Consider the following 19,021-nt stretch of genomic DNA (forward strand, 5'->3'; position numbering starts at 1 on the left):
AATATTAACCCGTATATTTATCTTTCAGCTTTCAACACATTCATCATTTTGGATATTTTATTTATTTGCAGTGAAAACTAAAAAGCAGTGAAACTAAAAAAACAGCAGAAAGAAAAACTAAAATCCCCACTTCATGGTTATGAACCTCTGCTCACCTATCGACTTACAGTTTGCCTGCACGCACAGTGAAGACTTTGGAATTTAATACAAGCAAAGTGTATTCTATCATAATTAAGATGAACATTTGGATTACAGCCACAAATGTTCTTTTGGGGTGACAGTGTAATTCCTAATCATTTTGTCCTTGAGTCCGAGTGAACTTGTGTACCTGCTGTAATGAAATCCCCAGCAGATGTTCCTGAGAGCCCATGTTCACGGACAGATGGTGCTTCGAGTTAAATGCTGACCTGAAAACAGTTTGATGTGTGGCAGCTATAATGTTCAAATGAGACAAAAACCAAAACTGAGAATCTGTACAAAGTTATGAAAGATACACTTGGGGCATTTCTCTTTAAGTGTATTTTCACTATATTTACCAAACATAAAATTCTACAATAAAACATAAAAGAAAAGCAGCACTTCTCTACAATCTTTTGGGCTCATAGCATGTGAATACACAATAACACCTGATGACAATTTCCTTTTGGCATCAAAAGGAGAAAGGAGACTGGGTTTAAAAACCTGAGGGAGACGCTGCCATCAGTCTTTTGCGGGGACATTGTGAACACAACTAATATCTTGTGTTTGCTCTGAGCATTGATCCTTTGCTCATGTCCGGCTGTTTCCCTGTGATTCCTCACTCCTCTGACCCCGGACCTGTCATTCACCATAATAACTCACTCTGCCCAGCCATGAATAGTTGAAACAGAGAGTGTGAGAAGAATCTCAAACACGCCAAGCCGCGGCCCGCTGCGCCACAGCCCCTCTGATGAATTAGGATAGGCTTATGACGTTTTAAATGGAAACACCTCTATCATCCTCCGAGCTCTCCCTAGGAAAAGAGTAATGCGTGTAATCCCCTTGAGATAACAGTGGCATGCTACAGACAGTGTGTGTCAGAAGAGCAATTTATCACAAAAACTGAAAATATGATTTTTCCTATTGGGTTGCAAAGAAACAAAAACACTGTTATCTTTTGTTTTGTCTGGCTCTGCGTGTTTCAATTTGACACCCCAGTGAGCTTGGCTACACTGATGTAGACCTGGAGCGAGACCAGAACGACCTGAGAAAGGGAATCATGAGTCTAAATACTGTCACGAGAAGGAGGCCGGCTCCCTGGCTGGCTCGGATTAGACAGGTGTTGTGTCATTTTTTTGGCGGAGCCGACTAATTGCTGAAGCGATCGCTCAGACTTTAGGAGGAGGCGGGAATTCCCATCGTGTGTTCATCGGGTTCGACAGAAACAGGAATACGCACGCGTGCAAAACACAGAAACGTGAAACAGAGCGATGGAAGTGCCGGTATAGAATGAGTCTCCCGGTGGCAGGAGTCACATCAGAACCAGGGGATATCTCAGCTCCTCCTCACGGTTCCTCTGAGCAGCGGAGATTAACCGAGACAGTCCTCTGTTGCTATGGCACCAGGCCGGCGAGAGACAGGTGTGTGAAGATCCTCAGTCACCCGGTTATATAGGGCGTCTATAGGTGCTAAGTCAAAGAAAGGCTGATAGTGTGGTTGGCCCTGTGAAGCTCCAGGAACGTGCTGACAGATCTTCAACCCGCGGCTTTACTCACAGAAAACCCTTTTATCGAGGGGCAACCTCCATAAAACGTGAACAGGAAAATACTGTCGAGGCTTGTGCACACTTCAGGCTTCTCACACATTTGCATTTCAGAGGGTGGATACATGTGTCGGGCTGTGGATACTCTGTCACCAAAGGTTTATGCTCTCACGTTCAGTGAACACACTACTTTCCTCAAACTGTCTCTCTCAGGCCCTCCTACAAATAAAGCCCTCTGATTGGCTAGCTGGCCTACTCGGTTGTTATAGGTCAACCAATTCCAGCGCATGTAGAAATAGTCAGCCTCCGCTCTGGCTTTGCGTACATTGGTTAAGGGGGCGTTCAACTAGCAGCTATAGGCAAGCAGTATGCACATTGGGGGAGACCCTGTAAGTATGGGCAGGACTAATGATTATGTTTCAGGATCTTAAACGCAAACTTTGGGGTTTTTCACTTTGAAAAACTTTTAAATCAATAAATATTCTTTACCCCAAACTACAATAAAGAGAAACTGAACAAAAAGGATAATGACAGTATCTCCTTCAAGGCCAGAGCAAGGACCAGCCTGAGGTTGAGACTGAGAAGCTGGTGATTTGTTTTTGGATTTAAGAAGGTGGGTATTTTGGCCAGGACCAGTTTATGTATTGTTTGGCCTCTGCTGATTTACTCAACCCCCCCCACCACCACTAGCAGCCCAGTGGATGTTTGAACGCACCACTTTGTCGTCTGGTAACAAGCATGTCGGCGCTGTTTTATCATTTCTCGCATTATTTTTCGAGCTCCTGGTTTGCATTCCCTTCAAGAGCCATTACAATGTGAAAGAGATCTGTGGCATGGGAACACAATGTGGTTTGATTGCCCCGGCTTGATGATCAGGACCACGGCGAGAGCGGCGTGACCGTGAGCTTCTGTGGCTTTCTTGTGGCCGCTCAGGATTTCCTAATGAAATCCCTCCTAACGAGGATTGGGAGCAGCCGGAGGAAACATGTTGACTCAACCTCTGCAGATGGAATAAGAGCAAACACTCCAGCTCATATGTGACCGCAACGAACCCCGGGCGGGTAAACAGCCTTTGTTTTGCATTTCATTGTAACAGTGCATTCATATGCAGGATATGTTTTTGGTCCTAAACAAACACACAGACACTTAAAAACACGACTTTTGTTGCTGTTTTCCCCCGGATGGAAAGTTGCATTATCTTATTTAGCCTTTTGATTTTTGTGTTATGTTGAAGGAATCCCTCCGCACAACATCCACCTCACTAGATCCTTGTGTTACACTGAAAACTCCAAACTTCTGGATGTGACTTATTTTTGTTTCATTAAGAAAACACACAGTTTCATCTCCATGTGATACATTTTTTATGTCGAGGGCTGAAAGTATCCACAAGGTGCTCCAAAATCTATATGTGCCATTGTAGCATTTTCATTAGGGTCTTTGACAAATGGGTGCCTTGCCTTGCTGAAATGCCAGCAGTTTCAACCTTTACCGGCGAGCTGATTGCCCGTTTCTTTCCACTTCTGCCGGAGCCGCTAGCCAGAGATTCAAACATCATGAGGAAAATGTTGAATTAGCACATTACTGATGTGCATAACAATTAAATTGTGAAATCTCAGTTACTGTAGATATATGACACATCAGTAAATGCTAAACGAATCTGTCAAACCTACAAATGATGAAGATATCTATGGAGATTGACTTCATCTGTCATCTTTTAAATCAAAATCAAAATTTTTATAATCATGTGTGCATCATGTTCATTGATTTATCTCACAGCGATGAAGGTGATTCCAATCCCCAGCCCTTGTGAATATATATTTGACCACAGCGTATTAGTATGTAGCACCATTGTCTACCTCCGCCTTGGTTTTTTTTATAGATTGCAGCTGGTCCACGCCAACTCCTCTCTACACAGCCCACTTCTCACTTAATGTGTCCTCTTGGGCTGCAGCACTCAGCAACACGTTCCCTCTGCAAACGCAGGCAGACTCGATACCAACTAAATCATGGACGAGATAAAACAGAACTTAAAACGAATAGCAAAGTAGCTACAGGAGTCCGAATCAATGCACTTTTGGATATGCCGTGTGAATGGGGAATATTCCCTATAAAAGGTTTGAACACTTTACACTCAAAGGGCTTGAAATTTTAATAGTTGGCTTTATGAGCTAAATCAAGAGTGACATATAAAACAGAGAAAGGGATTTGGCTGAATGACTCCCGAAGGAGCCATCATAAAGAAAAGAGAATTAACATGTCATGACATAGTAAGTCCCCGTCCGTAGATCTCTCTCTGTTCCTGCTCATCTATGACTTTAACGTTTCAGCAATTTCTAAATGCAGACTGCCGCGCTCATTCGATTATTGATTATTCAATTTGGCAGATCCAATGTGCTGAGTGGGCAGACTTCCGAGGGGTGACCTGTCCAATTAGCCAAAGCATACACCATGACCAGAGGGACCAGTGTGAAATGATAAGTGGATTTCATGCTAAAGAGGGATATGAAAAACAAAACGCACAGTGGACCCTCCAACCTGAGTTGAGAAATAAAACAATGTCTGAAAACATTTTCATAACATCAACAACATTCATGCTTTGAATTGTTTTTATAGATTCGCTTACAACTGTAGGTTTAAGCTACCTGGGAAGCAGTTACTCTTAATTATATTGTTGTGTATACTTGCGAGTAATGAGCAAACACCTTGGAAATGTACAGCTCTTGTTGGAATCAGTGGCTCTTCCATGTAAACAACAGAAGGTTTCACCTCTTGCTGACATTTTAACGATTTAAATAATAACAGCAGTTTATCTGCTGAAGCTCGCTAACTAATTAAATTAGTAAATAAAGGCAGCATTAGCTTCCTTAGTTAATTAGAAAGAATGTGTGTTTCCAGTCACCTCATTAAAAATCATGTATCTCGTAAAATGGTCTTTGATAAACACTGAGGCTACAGCCTTTTCCTCTTTGTATTGAGACAGTGGCTCCGTCTGAAGTCCCCACTTAACCCATACTCTCTGTATAGGGTCTTCTATATATAGAGCTATGTATGGAGCTCATCAGAAAAAAAGAAAAGACGCTTTCGGACACTATTCGGTGCTTTTTCTCTGCTCCAGGGTGATAATTGTTTCAGGATTATGAAGTTTAACAACAACAACAACAACGTCAGCAAGTTGAAAATCCTACAAGAAATTTGAATTGTTCATTTGACACTTAGTATTAATACTTTTAGGTATAAAAAAACATGTTGACTGATCATTCTTAAAATGTACAATTAAACCTGTTGCTCTGCTCTGATTGAGATTTATCGCCCAAGCTCCATTGACCTTGGGGCAGAAGCTAGTTGATCATAGATCAATTACGGGTTCAAATCAAACATAAAAACATAAAATTGATTAACTGTTGTTGCAAGTTTATAATAGGAAAAAGAAAAGATGGATCTCAATAAATTAAGGAGATACAGCGATGGATAATTGACTTATGCATTGAATTAATAATCCTGAGCTGTGTGCTGAATAAAATTGGTTTTCTACATCCGTGCGTGTGTGTGTGTGTGTGTCTGCGTTTGTGTGTGCGTGTCCGTGCAGTGGTGTGTTTGTACACGTGCGTCATTTGTCATCATCGCGACAGGAAGGAGCTGCCAGGGAGAGGCTAATCAAACCTTCATCACAGCCCTCTGATTCATAGGTAATGTATGCACGAGGACACACGAGGCAACAGAGCGCGGACAAGAACCCGATCATCTTCAAAGCGCAGTGATCACCGAGGGTTTGAAACCAGCTCGGGCCACATGCAGGGGCTCCAGAGAGACACGGCCTGGCGCGCTGCGTGCTGAGCCTCGTGGCGTGCATTATTATTTCACCACAGCATCGGCCTCTGGTGCTTCTGACTGTGAGATAAACCCCCACTGATGAAGTGCAGATTTAGAACCATGACAGGCTTCAGATATAATTCATCCCTCCATATGTAACACACATAGGTTATATTAGGGTGCTCTCTTGTGAACTAATGATGATTTGCATTTGTCCAGAGAAGCCACATCCTCTGTGTCTTCACTCGTCCTTCGAATGAGCTCGTTAGTGATAAAGGTTCAAATCCCGAGAGGTCTTTCTGTACATCGTGTGTGCTGAACACAGCGAAAGCCCGAACATGAAAATCAAGAGTCTTCAATAGCTGCCTCTCGCAACATGTGATCGTGCAGGGATCCCTTCCCACAGGAGAGAAGCCGCCTCACTGGCTATTTGCAGTCGATGTGTCAGTTGCTGGCGTGCAGATTTTTCCCGGCTTCATCCATCTGCCAGAATCATTGTTACTCCTCAAGTTCAAATTAGTCCAACGTGGTGAGCTGCATGACTAAAAAAAAGAAAAACAGCTGGGAGGCTTAATTGAGATTCACAGTGTAATTCGTTTACCATATGTGAATGTGTGTGTGTGTGTGTATATGTGTGTGTGTATGTGTGTGGGTCTACAGCATTATCATTCATGGTCACTGGTGTGCGTGTAAATGTTTGTGTAACGTTAGGATTCATCTTTATTTATTAGTATTGATTAACTGCCTTTAACAGACCCCTATTTCTTCAGGGTGGCAGGGCAAATCTGATTCCCCACTGTGGCTGCTGAGACTTAATATAGAGGGGGCAGGGGAAATCAGGTCAGATAGATGGAAGGTAGGCAATTAGATAGATAGATAGATAGATAGATAGATAGATAGATAGATAGATAGATAGATAGATAGATAGATAGATAGATAGATAGATAGATAGATAGATAGATAGATAGATAGATAGATAGATGGATGGATGGATAGATAGAGAGATGGATCGACAGACAGACAGCTAGTTAGATAGATAGATAGATAGATAGATAGATAGATAGATAGATAGATAGATAGATAGATAGATAGATAGATAGATAGATAGATAGATAGATAGATAGATAGATAGATAGATAGGTAGATAGATATATAGATGGATGGATGGATAGATAGATAGATAGATAGATAGATAGATCTAGTTGGATGATAGATCTAGTTGGATGACAGACAGACAGACAGACAGACAGACAGACAGACAGACAGACAGACAGACAGACAGACAGACAGACAGACAGATAGATAGATAGATAGATAGATAGATAGATAGATAGATAGATAGATAGATAGATAGATAGATAGATAGATAGATAGATAGATAGATAGATAGATAGTTAGATAGATAGATAGATAGTTAGAGAGATAGATAGATAAACAGATAGATAGACACCTCTCTGCCTCCTCTCTACAACCTGATCTTAACGAGCATCCTGGTGCTTTATGTTCCAGGCCGTAAATCCCAGTTTGATCCGACACCTTTCCTTACACCTCATGCTGGGGTCCTAATCATGTGAAGATATCTGAATGTGTGAAAAAACAAATTAGAGTTTCCTGCAATTTAAATGTATGCAGCAAATTGCTTTCAGCTGAAATAAAAGGCTTTGCTAGGGAAACGATGACATACTGGAAGAGGAGTTTACAACAATGTCATTTATTGTGGAAGCTACAATGAATAAAGACACTGCAAAAAGGCTGTGTTCAAATTCTGTATCTAATATTACCCATAGCAGCACTATGAGAGTTTTTACTGCCTTCTGTGTACTCGTTTAGATTTTACAGCACTGCCAGGTTCAGATTCTGACTCTCATCACTCTCATCAGTGTCATCTGAGGCTCAGCAGTCAGCTGTTGATTATAAAAATCCTCAGATGAACCCACATTGCGCCGCTTGCTTGGCACCAAATAGATGAGGGTAGAAAGTTGAGTCCACGTGGCGAAGCACTGGAGCCGGTGGAGACCAAGACGGAGGTAAAGGGAGAGAGAATATTGGATTCACATTCTCCAGGGGGGACAGAGACAAAGCTCAGGTGTCAGCTAATGTTCCTGTTTGTCTTCTGTGTGTGTGGAAATGAAACTGAGCACCAACACGTCTGCTATAACAACTTTCAATCTCGTTTGGTTCATTACCGAAACAATCAAAGAACGCAGCTTTAATGTGAGGATGTGCACATTTCACAACAAATTAACATAGCTGAGACTGGAGATAGATAGGTTTTATATCATAGTAAATTTGACCCAGTATTCCCGTGTGCAGTATGATGTAAAGTGGTTTGAATGAATGAGCAGCAAAGTGAAGAAGAAACAGTGCGTTCAGAGAGGATGACCATGACAGGAAGTAATTGTTATGACACCATGACTGGAGGAAGAGTTTTATATTCGTCCATACATCCCTTTCATGTGATTCTCCTCAAGGGAACATTCACTTGGATACAAGCGACAACCGGTTTCAGTTTGATGGAATGATTATGACACGATTCAACACACACATCCAGGTTAGGTCAGGTAACGTCTAAATAAGATCGATGGCACCGCGATAATGTCCTGCCATTGTTAAGCAGAGAAGGTGATTGGTCGTCGGAGGCGTTCAACCTCAGGGCGGTCGTACTGCTTTGGAGACATATTCAGAAAAATGCCTCCATTGCCCCGAGCGAAGGCCAAACAAACAAACTCTCGCTGGAGAAGTGGAATCTGACTTTCTTTTCTCATTCATATTAAATGGAGAATAGATAAGAGGATAAATGTTTGATGACTCGATCTGAAATACTGTGTCAGTCAGTGTTCGGGTTAACATCTGGATTTGTCTATGCCTGTTTCCGATTGGAATTGGTTAGAAACAGAAAAACACAGAGATCACAGAGCGGGGGGGGGCGCAGAATGCTTTTGTTCTGCTGAGGTAACTAAGATAAATAGAGGAAGGATTCATAGTGAGGCTTCTCTGCTGCTGTTCACACTGATGAGTTTCTCAATGAAGCGTTCCGACCAGGAGCCTCTTGGACACGAGGACAGATCAACCACCTGAAGATGAGAAGGCGGAGATACTTCTACACGCCCGACTTTGCAATTTCAAAAAGAGACAGTGTCACAAATCAGAAAAAGACGATTTAAAAGAAACATCTACAGTCTCCAGTTACGGTCACAACAACAAACTATAAAGACAAAATATTACTGCAGGAATACAAACCGCCGTCTGTCGAGATTATTCCATCTCCTGCCAAAAAAAAAAAAAGAATCAGGACACTAGAGAGACTGAGAGACGCGAGCAGCTTCATTCCGGAGCGGAGCCAAAGCCTGTGTCAGGTTTAATGAGGCCGTTTGATGTGATTAACTGCAGGGCAATTATTGATCCTCACCACAGGCTGCGAGGATGTGGCCGCCTCACATTTATTATCAAGTGCTGGTTGTGTTCACGGTTCTACTCCTGCTTATTATACCTTCACATAACTTGTATTATTTACTGTCTTGTCAGTAGATAAAAACAATCCTCCGCAGCCAGGTTTCGAGTGTTGTCGGAGGACACCTCGTTCCCGATGCGTGATTATATCAGAGCTCATTCCGACTCGAGGGCTCGACACAGAAACCTCAAACATTAGCACACTCAGAAAGGCAGGGAGCAGTCTGGGTTCGGTTCTGGCAGCTTCCGAACCCGTTGTTTATTTGCTTCCATCGCACCAGATTCTGGCGCCAGACACACACAATCTGCTCTTCTTTGTGACTTGTTCATAACACTGGAAGGTTTTTACACCCCTTTTCCAGCTTCTTCTTCTCTACTAGAAAAAAAAGACATATCGATCGCCATATACTTTTTATTGTTTGACATGTTTTGTGGCTCGTAAGGTTCTTTACGATGCAAAATACTTTAATTCTTAACTTAATTTATGTCCTGATTGGCTCTGAGGTTTACTACAAACTGTGAACAAATGTTTTTGACTTGCTCGCTAAGGAATTGATGGTTATTTCAATCCTCACTATCTATACTGTGGCTCTGCATGACAGATAGTCACTGTGCGTCTCTCTAACACTGGGCTGCCTGCTGCCACCAGGTAATGTGGAAACACAAGAAAAGGCTGTGCAGTGGATGGACTGAAATAGTCGTATTGCACAGTATCGCAGCAAATGAATCAAAGGCAGGGAGCCTGAGATAATCATAGCCAGGCACTCTGACAGAGATCAAAAGTAAAACGTCTCTGCACCTGCCACTGTGTGCGGTTTGCCTGGGGGCTCACCGGGGGAACAGGACTGCCCCCCCGGGTCTGAAGGGGCCGTCACACAAACACCGGGGATGACTGATGACTCACGTCGGGACAGATCTCTCAGCTCTGATTTGCGGGCGTCTTGGTTTTTCGAGGATCAGCGTGCTGAGACGCGTGGGGCAGACGTATGGGAGTGAAAACAGATATCATTTGCTAAGCTGATGTGTGGAGGTGTCTCATCTAAAGAGTGTGAGGTCTTGCATCCTGAGCAGACGATTGACACACGTCCACAGAGGGAGATGGAGAGGGTCACTTCAGGTCAGCTCGACGCAGCCGGCTTTTCACCACCGGGGAATTTCAAGCAAAATGGTCCTCACCTGACCCTTGTTAAGTTCGTATGGGGACATACAGACACACACATACATATACATTCATACATATACTGTATATGTGTGTGTGTGTATTTGTGTGTTTCTGTTTCTGTACATTCATGTTTGTATATATGTGTTATATCTGATACTGTAAGGTTTATTCATACATATGCATACTTCATATTATATGTATCCATTCATATTTATTCCCATTTATATCTGTTCATGTATATTTAAATATATATATAATATGTATGTATATGTTTGATTCTTCCATTTCCAACATTTGTAGAAGAAATTTTAGAATGCTGTTAATAATTCACTGTTAACTGCAGTCACATCTGATTAAATCCAATCCTATGAATAGTACAATAGGTTCCACTGCTCTATACCTTTCACTTGTATTGAATTTTAAAAACCAACAAAAGTATTTTAATTATATGGCTACATGGCTATTACTGTTAGTACACACAAGGTACACACATAAACACAAAATTTGGAAAAACATTCATTCTGTTCTTATTGGATAGAACATAATTGTGGTCCATTAGAGCTGGGAAACAAGTGATTGCATTTTTATAATTTGAGCACCTATTCATAGCCATATGATTCACACAACTTGAAAATGTCGACAAAAATCTAAGTTTATCTAATAATTATACGATGTGAAGGGTAAATTTAAGCGATGAACAAAGAACCGACTTACTAATCCTTTCCCTGCCGAGCAAACTGACCTGAACAGGAGAGCACTTGGTTCATAAAACTTCCCGAGCAGGAAGTCTGTTTATAGCACATCCTGCCGGAGCTGACCTGCTTGGCACCGCCGCACACTCCACCCTCTCAGCAGCACCGGGCTCGCTGTCAGGCAGCACAGTTGAATTGTGGGATTAAAAATTCAGACATACTGCACAAACTATTATTGTCAGAGGTCCAACAGAAAAGGCTCCAGTTTCAATTAGCAGAGCGCGAGAATCCCACAGGGGGTTATTTTCAATTTTCCAAGGATTGTTCTTTAACACAGTTAATCTCCCCCGATCTTTTAATAACCTGTAAATTGATTAAAAAGCATAATCATCTTTATTCCTCTTTAAACTATTAGAGCAAAAGCATGCGTCCAGTAAAACTTTCTTTCTGTCTGAAGGACTTTGAAAACACTGGTCTCAATTTTCTCCTTTTCTGTTACAGCTCTCGATGATTAATGAACGACTGCACACACATGTAACAACCCCGAGAGGCCCGGCTGCTACATTTCTCCTCATGCACATTCAGATGCCTCACGTTGGTGTCAAATGTAATAAGTCTGAGTCTCTATTTGATTTGCTGGATTCAGTTTCACCTTCAGGGCTCCTGCGAACCAAAAGGAGATTCTCCTTGGTTCAGCTCCCGAGGCGCCCGGGCCCCTGATGAAAGTCTTGCCCCATTCGGGCTCCTCGCCGCCGTGTGGCCTGGCGTGGGCGGAACGGACTTATCAATGAAACATAATGCAAACTGTGAAGCTCTCGGTTATGAAACGTTTCATTTTTGCACGGCGTGAATATGTAAATGAGTTTCTGTGCACTGTGCGAGAGGACTTATGTCGGAAAAAGTCGAGAATACTTCACATGTTCGGGTTGATACTCGGTCGAGCGGCATCACAGCCCGGTCCTGTTGGAGAAGGGGGGGTGGTGACGTCAAGCCAAGCCACTTGACGGTCAAAGTAGGGTTTTTGATATGTATATTCCCTGAAATTATCATCCTTGTCTCACGATCTCTTGATTTCATTATCTGCAATGAGATGACAAGAGAACTTTTAGAATAATTGCCTGCAATTATTGGATAGACGGCGGCCATTAGCATACTGCTTGTTTCATGGTTTAAAATGGCCCTGTAACCCCTCCACCCCGCCCCCTTTCTAATAGATCTACGAGGGACAATTACCTTTAAAGGGATGATAATGACGGACTAAGTAGAAAACAATTTAAACCAGAAACATGCTCCTGCAACAACAACACGATTGAGGCTCCGTGGCTTCAAGAGGTGAAGACATATTATTTTCCACGGTGGCACATTGAGTAAATCAGACACCATAATCTTTACGTGACAGGACATAAGCTTCTGTCAATTAAAACCCTGTGTAAGGGAGATATTTAAGAATAACAATGAGCTGTGTATACCTTTAGATCCCTATGGAGTGAAATTCATTCACAGGTAATATACACTCTGGAGGCAGCTCTGTGCTGGAAAGTCACTTGTCTCTGACCCCTCGGGCCACCAGCTGTTATCAACAAACACGTCTGTCACCTCCCCGGTCCCCGCTGGCGTCTTTCAATTTCAATTGAAAATGTCTGCTTCCACTTACCTTGAAAAACACAAGAAACCATTGGATTATAAATTTCCTTAAGTGTCATTCACAGCCTGTCTAAGTTTACAGTGAATAGCACTGCAGTGCAGCAGACACCTCTTTGTGTGGCTTGTGTTTTAGAGAGTTTTGCAGCAGAATCAAATGTGAAATCGTAAATCTGAATTTTAAATTGTCTTCTATAAAAAGGACACTTGTTTTTGATGCGGTGCCATAGCAACACGGAGTTATATCTATTTTGGAAGATGATAAAAAAGGAAATACATCACCTGATTTAAATGATCCAATGAGGCTCACTATACAGGGCTAAGACAGGGATGTGTACTCTGTGTACTCATCCACCCAGACCTGAAACACATGCAAACATACAATAATACTCCTCACTCAGGCATGTGGGAGAACATAATAGAGACAGTTTCATGAATCCTCTATTGGCTGACATGTTGGCGCCATCTGCTGGTTATTCTCATGAAAAAAACTGTACCATCACCTACCACTAGGAGGATTCTGTACCGTTGCATGTTCTGTTTGAGATTTCAAGGCCTCAAAACAGTTTTCATTACTGAAACCCATTAAACTTAACAAGCCACTTCCTGTGGGATCTTTCAGTTATTTGTCCAGATAAGAGTCTTGAGTTTTGTTTCTGTTCTGTTCTGTTTATCTCACAGATAAAAGCCACCTACGCTCCAGCTCTATCACTATTCTTTGACTGGGGAGAGCTATGGAGTCAATCGTACTGGTCGTGTCCCGACTTGGCAACAGCCTCCATCCGTTATCAGTGATAAAAAGTACAATAACAACATGTACTCACGGACAATAAACCTGTGAGTCAGGTCAACTTCATTTCTGCACAGCAGGAAACCACAACAGAGGTTTATCTCAGGGCACTTTTCAGATGGAGCAGGTCACGACTGCGCTCCAGACAATAATATCAAATAAACAGCGATAGTCAATGTGTAATCAGATTTTACAGTATTGCAATTTACATATAAATTCCCAAATAAAACATAACTTAATGATAAATAGAAGCATCAGAAACATTTTTATTCACATATAAAATGACTTTTATCATATCATTTAATATTATTAAACCTGGAAAATAATAAACACCATTAAATCGTACTCTCTTGGTGTCTATAGAGTCTGATTCCTCACAGCTTACTCTCCTTTATAAATTAGAATATCCCTCATTTAATAGGATCTGACCCCAACTACTCAGGAGCTAATGGGGGCAGATTGGTAGAATATAGGCCAAGATGGTGAAAAACTAACTTGAAATGTGATGCAAGGCTAAAGAAATCTAGTTAAAACAAGAGAGAATCACATTCTCACTACGCATCAGGGCTTCGTCTGTGACATGTGACCTTTTCTAACATACAGTCCGTGGTGACAGGACAGGCCAACAAGGACAATGGCTGCTGTAAAGGACACAGTGTGCAACTCTGCAGCCAATCGTGTGACTTCAGGAATCACATGATGTCAGTGAATCTGTGTGTGTGTGTGTGTTTCAATGTGGTTACGATCAAACAGTGAAATCAAGGTTCCGGACTGGGAACCAGCGGGAGGCCTTTGTCTGACTGAAGCCTTTCACTGGTGTGCTTTCATTTTCTCTATTGTGTGTGTTTGTACAATTTCAAAAATGTTAAGAGCAGTTTTGTCAATACAGAATCGCACAATTGAAACCTATTGAAGGCGCTCTATTATATTCTATTATATTCAACATCAAGAACACATACATGACCCACTTTTGTGAGAGTCAAGGTTGAGCAAAGAAAAGTCTGAATGAAGTTCCTTCTTTAAACAACACAACCAACTGGAGATTGACTGAGACCATTAAACAAGGTAAGTTAATTTTTTATCTTCAACCTACTTTCCCCCACCCCCCAACACTTATCCTCTTTGGTACCAGGGTGTTTCAGCTCTGCCCCTGATATGAGGCCACACTGTGTTAAACATTAAGCTGCAGTCAGGCGGCTGTTCCCTCAGGTGGAGGTGGAGTGATTGACGGCAGGTTCCTTCTTTATACTCTGACAATAATCTGTAAAGTGTGAAAACTGCAATTTACTGTTTAACGATCATGTTGCTTGTGCTTTATGGCAGGAAGCATTTGTTAGGTGAGCTTTAGTCAAGCTTATCATCTGCTAGGTAAATTTTAAAGGTCCAGGTTTAAGTGTAGAGGGAAAGATTTATACAACTGAATTTATCTATAATATTAGATATGGACAGTGCTATCAAAATAAATGTAGGGTCAACTCTCTGATCAAACTTTATATTTCCCAAAACACACAAACTATTTCTTCATGAACATACTGTCATGTTTAACATCAAACTATGTGCAAAGTTAGCATGTTTTACTAAAAGTTGAAATATCATTCAAATTGTATTTATTAACATATTCTACTGTAATGATTTGGACACTGAGGTCAATATGAAGCACTTGCGATTAGCCAGAAGATGTTAGCATAGCTCAAGTCAAGCTAATCATCTTCTGGTTATTGCTAAATATTTAGCACAAAAGGCATTAAATGTACTTAAAATAATTGAACAATTTCTTTAAACTAAATGTAAATAAAGTATACTACTGTGTAGATTAGGACAGGGAGGTCAATATCCAAAAAAGTAACAAACTAGCAAACTGTTAGCTTAGCTTCAGTCAAGCTAAGCCTTCACTGGTTCTTGCTAAATATGTAGTGTAGTGTCAATTTATGGGCAAAAATATTTGACTGTTTCTTTAAACTGAATTTCTTGTGCCCTTTGATTTAATTCACACTAATCTGTGGCCCTTCCTGGAGCTGCGGAGTGACAGAGGTTTTGTTGGATTCATGAGTTTAAGTCGCACGCTCAAATCTCAGTAAAGGCTCCACGATGGATCTGGAGCTGTCCCATTATTCACTGTCTGTGGAGCAGCTCTGGGATTTGTCTGTGGATTACATCATCGTTAAACTGCTCAGCTCGGGGAGAAGAGTTCCCCGAATAAACCTCCACCGCACAAAACGGAAGAAAAGCAAAACATAAAAGTGTATTTTAACATTGTCGTGCGACTTTAAACAAACTTGCTCTTCAGCTCTTTAGCTCCTGTTCCTCCTCTCATAGACAGAATCCCTATCTCATAACACAGACAAACAAATGAGCCCAGGAGGGAGCAGCATGGATTGGTCGAGAGTGACACCTGAGCAGTCACCCCGGGGAGGTGTTCATTGGCTGCTGGAACTGTGCTGTTCACGGATGCTGAGCGTGACTGACTTGCATTGAGCTTTTGTGTAAACATGCCACATATGCAGGCACCGGGGAGCTGAATCCCAAACACCTATATGCTGTCATCTAAAACCATTGGATACACGCCCTGCAACAAAGTAGTACCTTCGTGAAGCCAATGGGTTTTTGAGAGATTGTCACAAGGTGTTGCATCATCACTCTAGGTCATAGACTATGCAGGTATGAGGTGTTGACTCACATACCGTGTTTATAAAACTGCACTTAAAATCATAAAGTAATAAAGAAGTGAGATAACAAACTGGAGTTGTCCCTTAAAGTGAGATATGGCTCCTGAAAGGTCAACGACAGCGATGAGCTCAGCGGCAGGAAGCTCACTGCTGATTAGAGCACAGGGTTCTGTAGGTTATCATAACAAACACACAGCGAAGACCAAGCATCAACATAAAGGGAATAGTCTGACATTTTGGAAACTAGGCCAAAGACCTCTCCTGCTGAGGGTCAGATGAGAAGAGGGGGATACCGTCCCTGCAGTAAGTATTCAGCTCTAGAAGCTGCCCAGCTAGCTTTGTCGGGAGATAATGAAACGTAATGCTCACTAATTAACACAATAAAACTCTGTGGTTTTATCTGTATGTAAAAACTACAGAGTAGAAACAACATTAAACAGATCAGCCATAGGCAGAAAAACTGTTTACTGCCTCTGTGCTAAACTAAGCTGCTGCTGTCTCCTGCAACATAACCATATAAATGATTTACCAACTTAACAACTTACTTAAAATGGTTACACAAAAATGAAAGATGTTTTTAAAAAGGTGATTAACAATTTAAGTTGTGAAACTGACAAGCAGATACAATAAACTTTCTTCTCTAACTTTTGGTTAGAAAGCAGATAAGCAATTCAGGTCAACGTCTCTGAAATATGGCTCTGTTGTTTTTATTCTCAAAAAGAGAGTTTATTTGGCTTGTATAGCTCTGACTCAACCAGAAGAACATGCCGGCTGCACAGAGCCGGGTGTAGGACGCGGCTGTGGAAAAAAGGTGAGCCACTCAGAAACAATCTCTGGAGCTGAGCACCAAAGAACAAAGGGGCCGCGAGATTGCATCCTGGTGCCACGCCCTCGGGGTGTAGAGTCGGGGCCTTTATGGTATCCCTTTTGTTAAGCTGCTCGATACACTCCATACGCCAGAATCCCCTTTCATCTTCCATGGCACGGTGCGGGGGGGAGCGGCGGTGGAAAAAAGGTGGTGTGTACTGAAACGTACCCAAGAAGCATCCAAGCAAAGGTGTCGGAGAAAGGAAGTGAAATAGTTTCAGAGAATTTTGGAAATCTGTGGATTATTTATCTATTGATACAACGGGGATGGATTTATATGTTTATTTATTATTGGTAGCACAATTTCAAAAGGTTCTCCATAAGTGGCACGTTGTGAAGAAGAAGTGTACCGAATTTTGACACACGTAAACTAGACGGAATTCGCCGGATGACAACTGAAACCGTTTTTCGTCTCATCAACTATCCGAAGAGGACGGATTAGGGACGTTCTCCCTTCATAATTTCACACAGGATTGAGGAGCAAAATTGTCAAGCCGGAGTTTGATAGATCAATTTAGCAGCTGTTCCAGGAGGCTTTTCCTTCAGCTGTAATTCAATCCCTCCCAGTCTAACAGCATAATGTACGGCACGCTTGATCTGCTATTCATTTGAAGTGTCGTAGCATCCTGCTTTATCTTCTGATGTGGCTGAGTCCTCTTCCACTCCAGCCCTGGCACTGCAGGTTGCTAGGAGCTATTTGTTATATATATATGCGTTATTTATTTTCATGGGTATTACGGCCTCGCATTAGCAAACACACAGGTTGAGATTTCAGCCTCCATATTTATGCTCATGCTATTGTCAAAGCGGAAGCAATCTAAATACATGCATGTTTGCAACAATAGATTCATTTTTTTTCTTTCTGCATAAACACACACACACATGGAAGAAAAGAGCCAGATGCACACACTGACGCCCACACACTGACACACACTCCGTGCTGTAGGCTTTTATCCTGAGGCACCTGGATTGCCATGAATTACACAGAGAGAAACATATTCATTTGGGGAATACACAGCTACACACACACTCCTTCCCAGAGACAGGCCTACTCCTTTTGTCCTGAGGCAGAGACGGATACTATTGTTGGATCACCGGGGAGGTGCAGTAGTTTGGGGCCTTGGGGAGCTCCCTCTAGGTGCACCCTTCTATTTCTGACCCCCCTTCCAAAATCGTGAGGCGGTGGTGGTTTATCTGCGTCAGCCACATGGTCCACTGACATTTGAACGGGGAAAAATATGACTGATGTCATTAGCTGTGGAGGGCAGCAAAGTGAAAGTGCCTGAGTGTCATGTAAGAACCGCGGCGGCATGTCTGTAAAAAGGTCATGAGTGGGGATCTGGCCCAGAATATCCAAATGTATTTTTAAAGAACACTATGAAATGAGCGAGGAAGAAAAAGAAAAAACCTGTTCCAAATTAAAAAGCAGAATTCCCTGTGTCCCTCTCATCCTGTAAGACATGCCGTGTGTGTTCAAGGCATCTGTGCACAGCAACACAAACACACGCACATGGGACACGAGGACAAAGTTTTCAACCGTCAATACTCTTTCATGCTTGACTCGCTCGGTACAAAATGGTGAAACGGCTCCAATGGAGTGCAACTGTGACATTTATACTTAACCATTCATTTATCACTGCCATTTTGGGAAATGGCAGTTTCCCCATTCAGTTCGAGTGGAACCAATTTACACTGGGTCCATTTTGAATGCGCCGTCTGGAAACTGTAATGCCCGTAAGATGACTTGTATGTTTGTAATACTCACATTCAAAAACACATTCTGTGCAGCTTTAGTGGACATGAAAGAGCTGTTTTATCTTTAAAGTTGTGTGATGTCAAGGTTTATAACTTATAATGTGAAAGTCAATGGAACCAAATAGCCGCCCCTCCTCTACACTTGGCAATCGCTGCTTGTTGGTACAATGAGACTGTAGCTGTGCTGGCATAGGGTGTGCAGAGCTTTGAGCTAAATGCTAATGTGCTTATTATTATAATAATAATAGAAAAACAAGTAAAATATAGACAAATGCCCCTGTCGTGCAGCTTGACTCTTTACGGATAATCATCACAAACTGGTATCTTATGTGTGAAATGTTTTTATTTTCTATGCACAGCAGTGTCAAAAGCAGTAAATATAAAAAATATTTAAAGTGTAACTGTAGCGGTAACTGTTGTTTAGGTAATACTAAGGGAAAGGTCACCACCAGCATCATGAGGGAACAT

This window comes from Platichthys flesus, chromosome 21, assembly GCF_949316205.1.
Source record: "Platichthys flesus chromosome 21, fPlaFle2.1, whole genome shotgun sequence".
NCBI lineage: Eukaryota > Metazoa > Chordata > Actinopteri > Pleuronectiformes > Pleuronectidae > Platichthys > Platichthys flesus.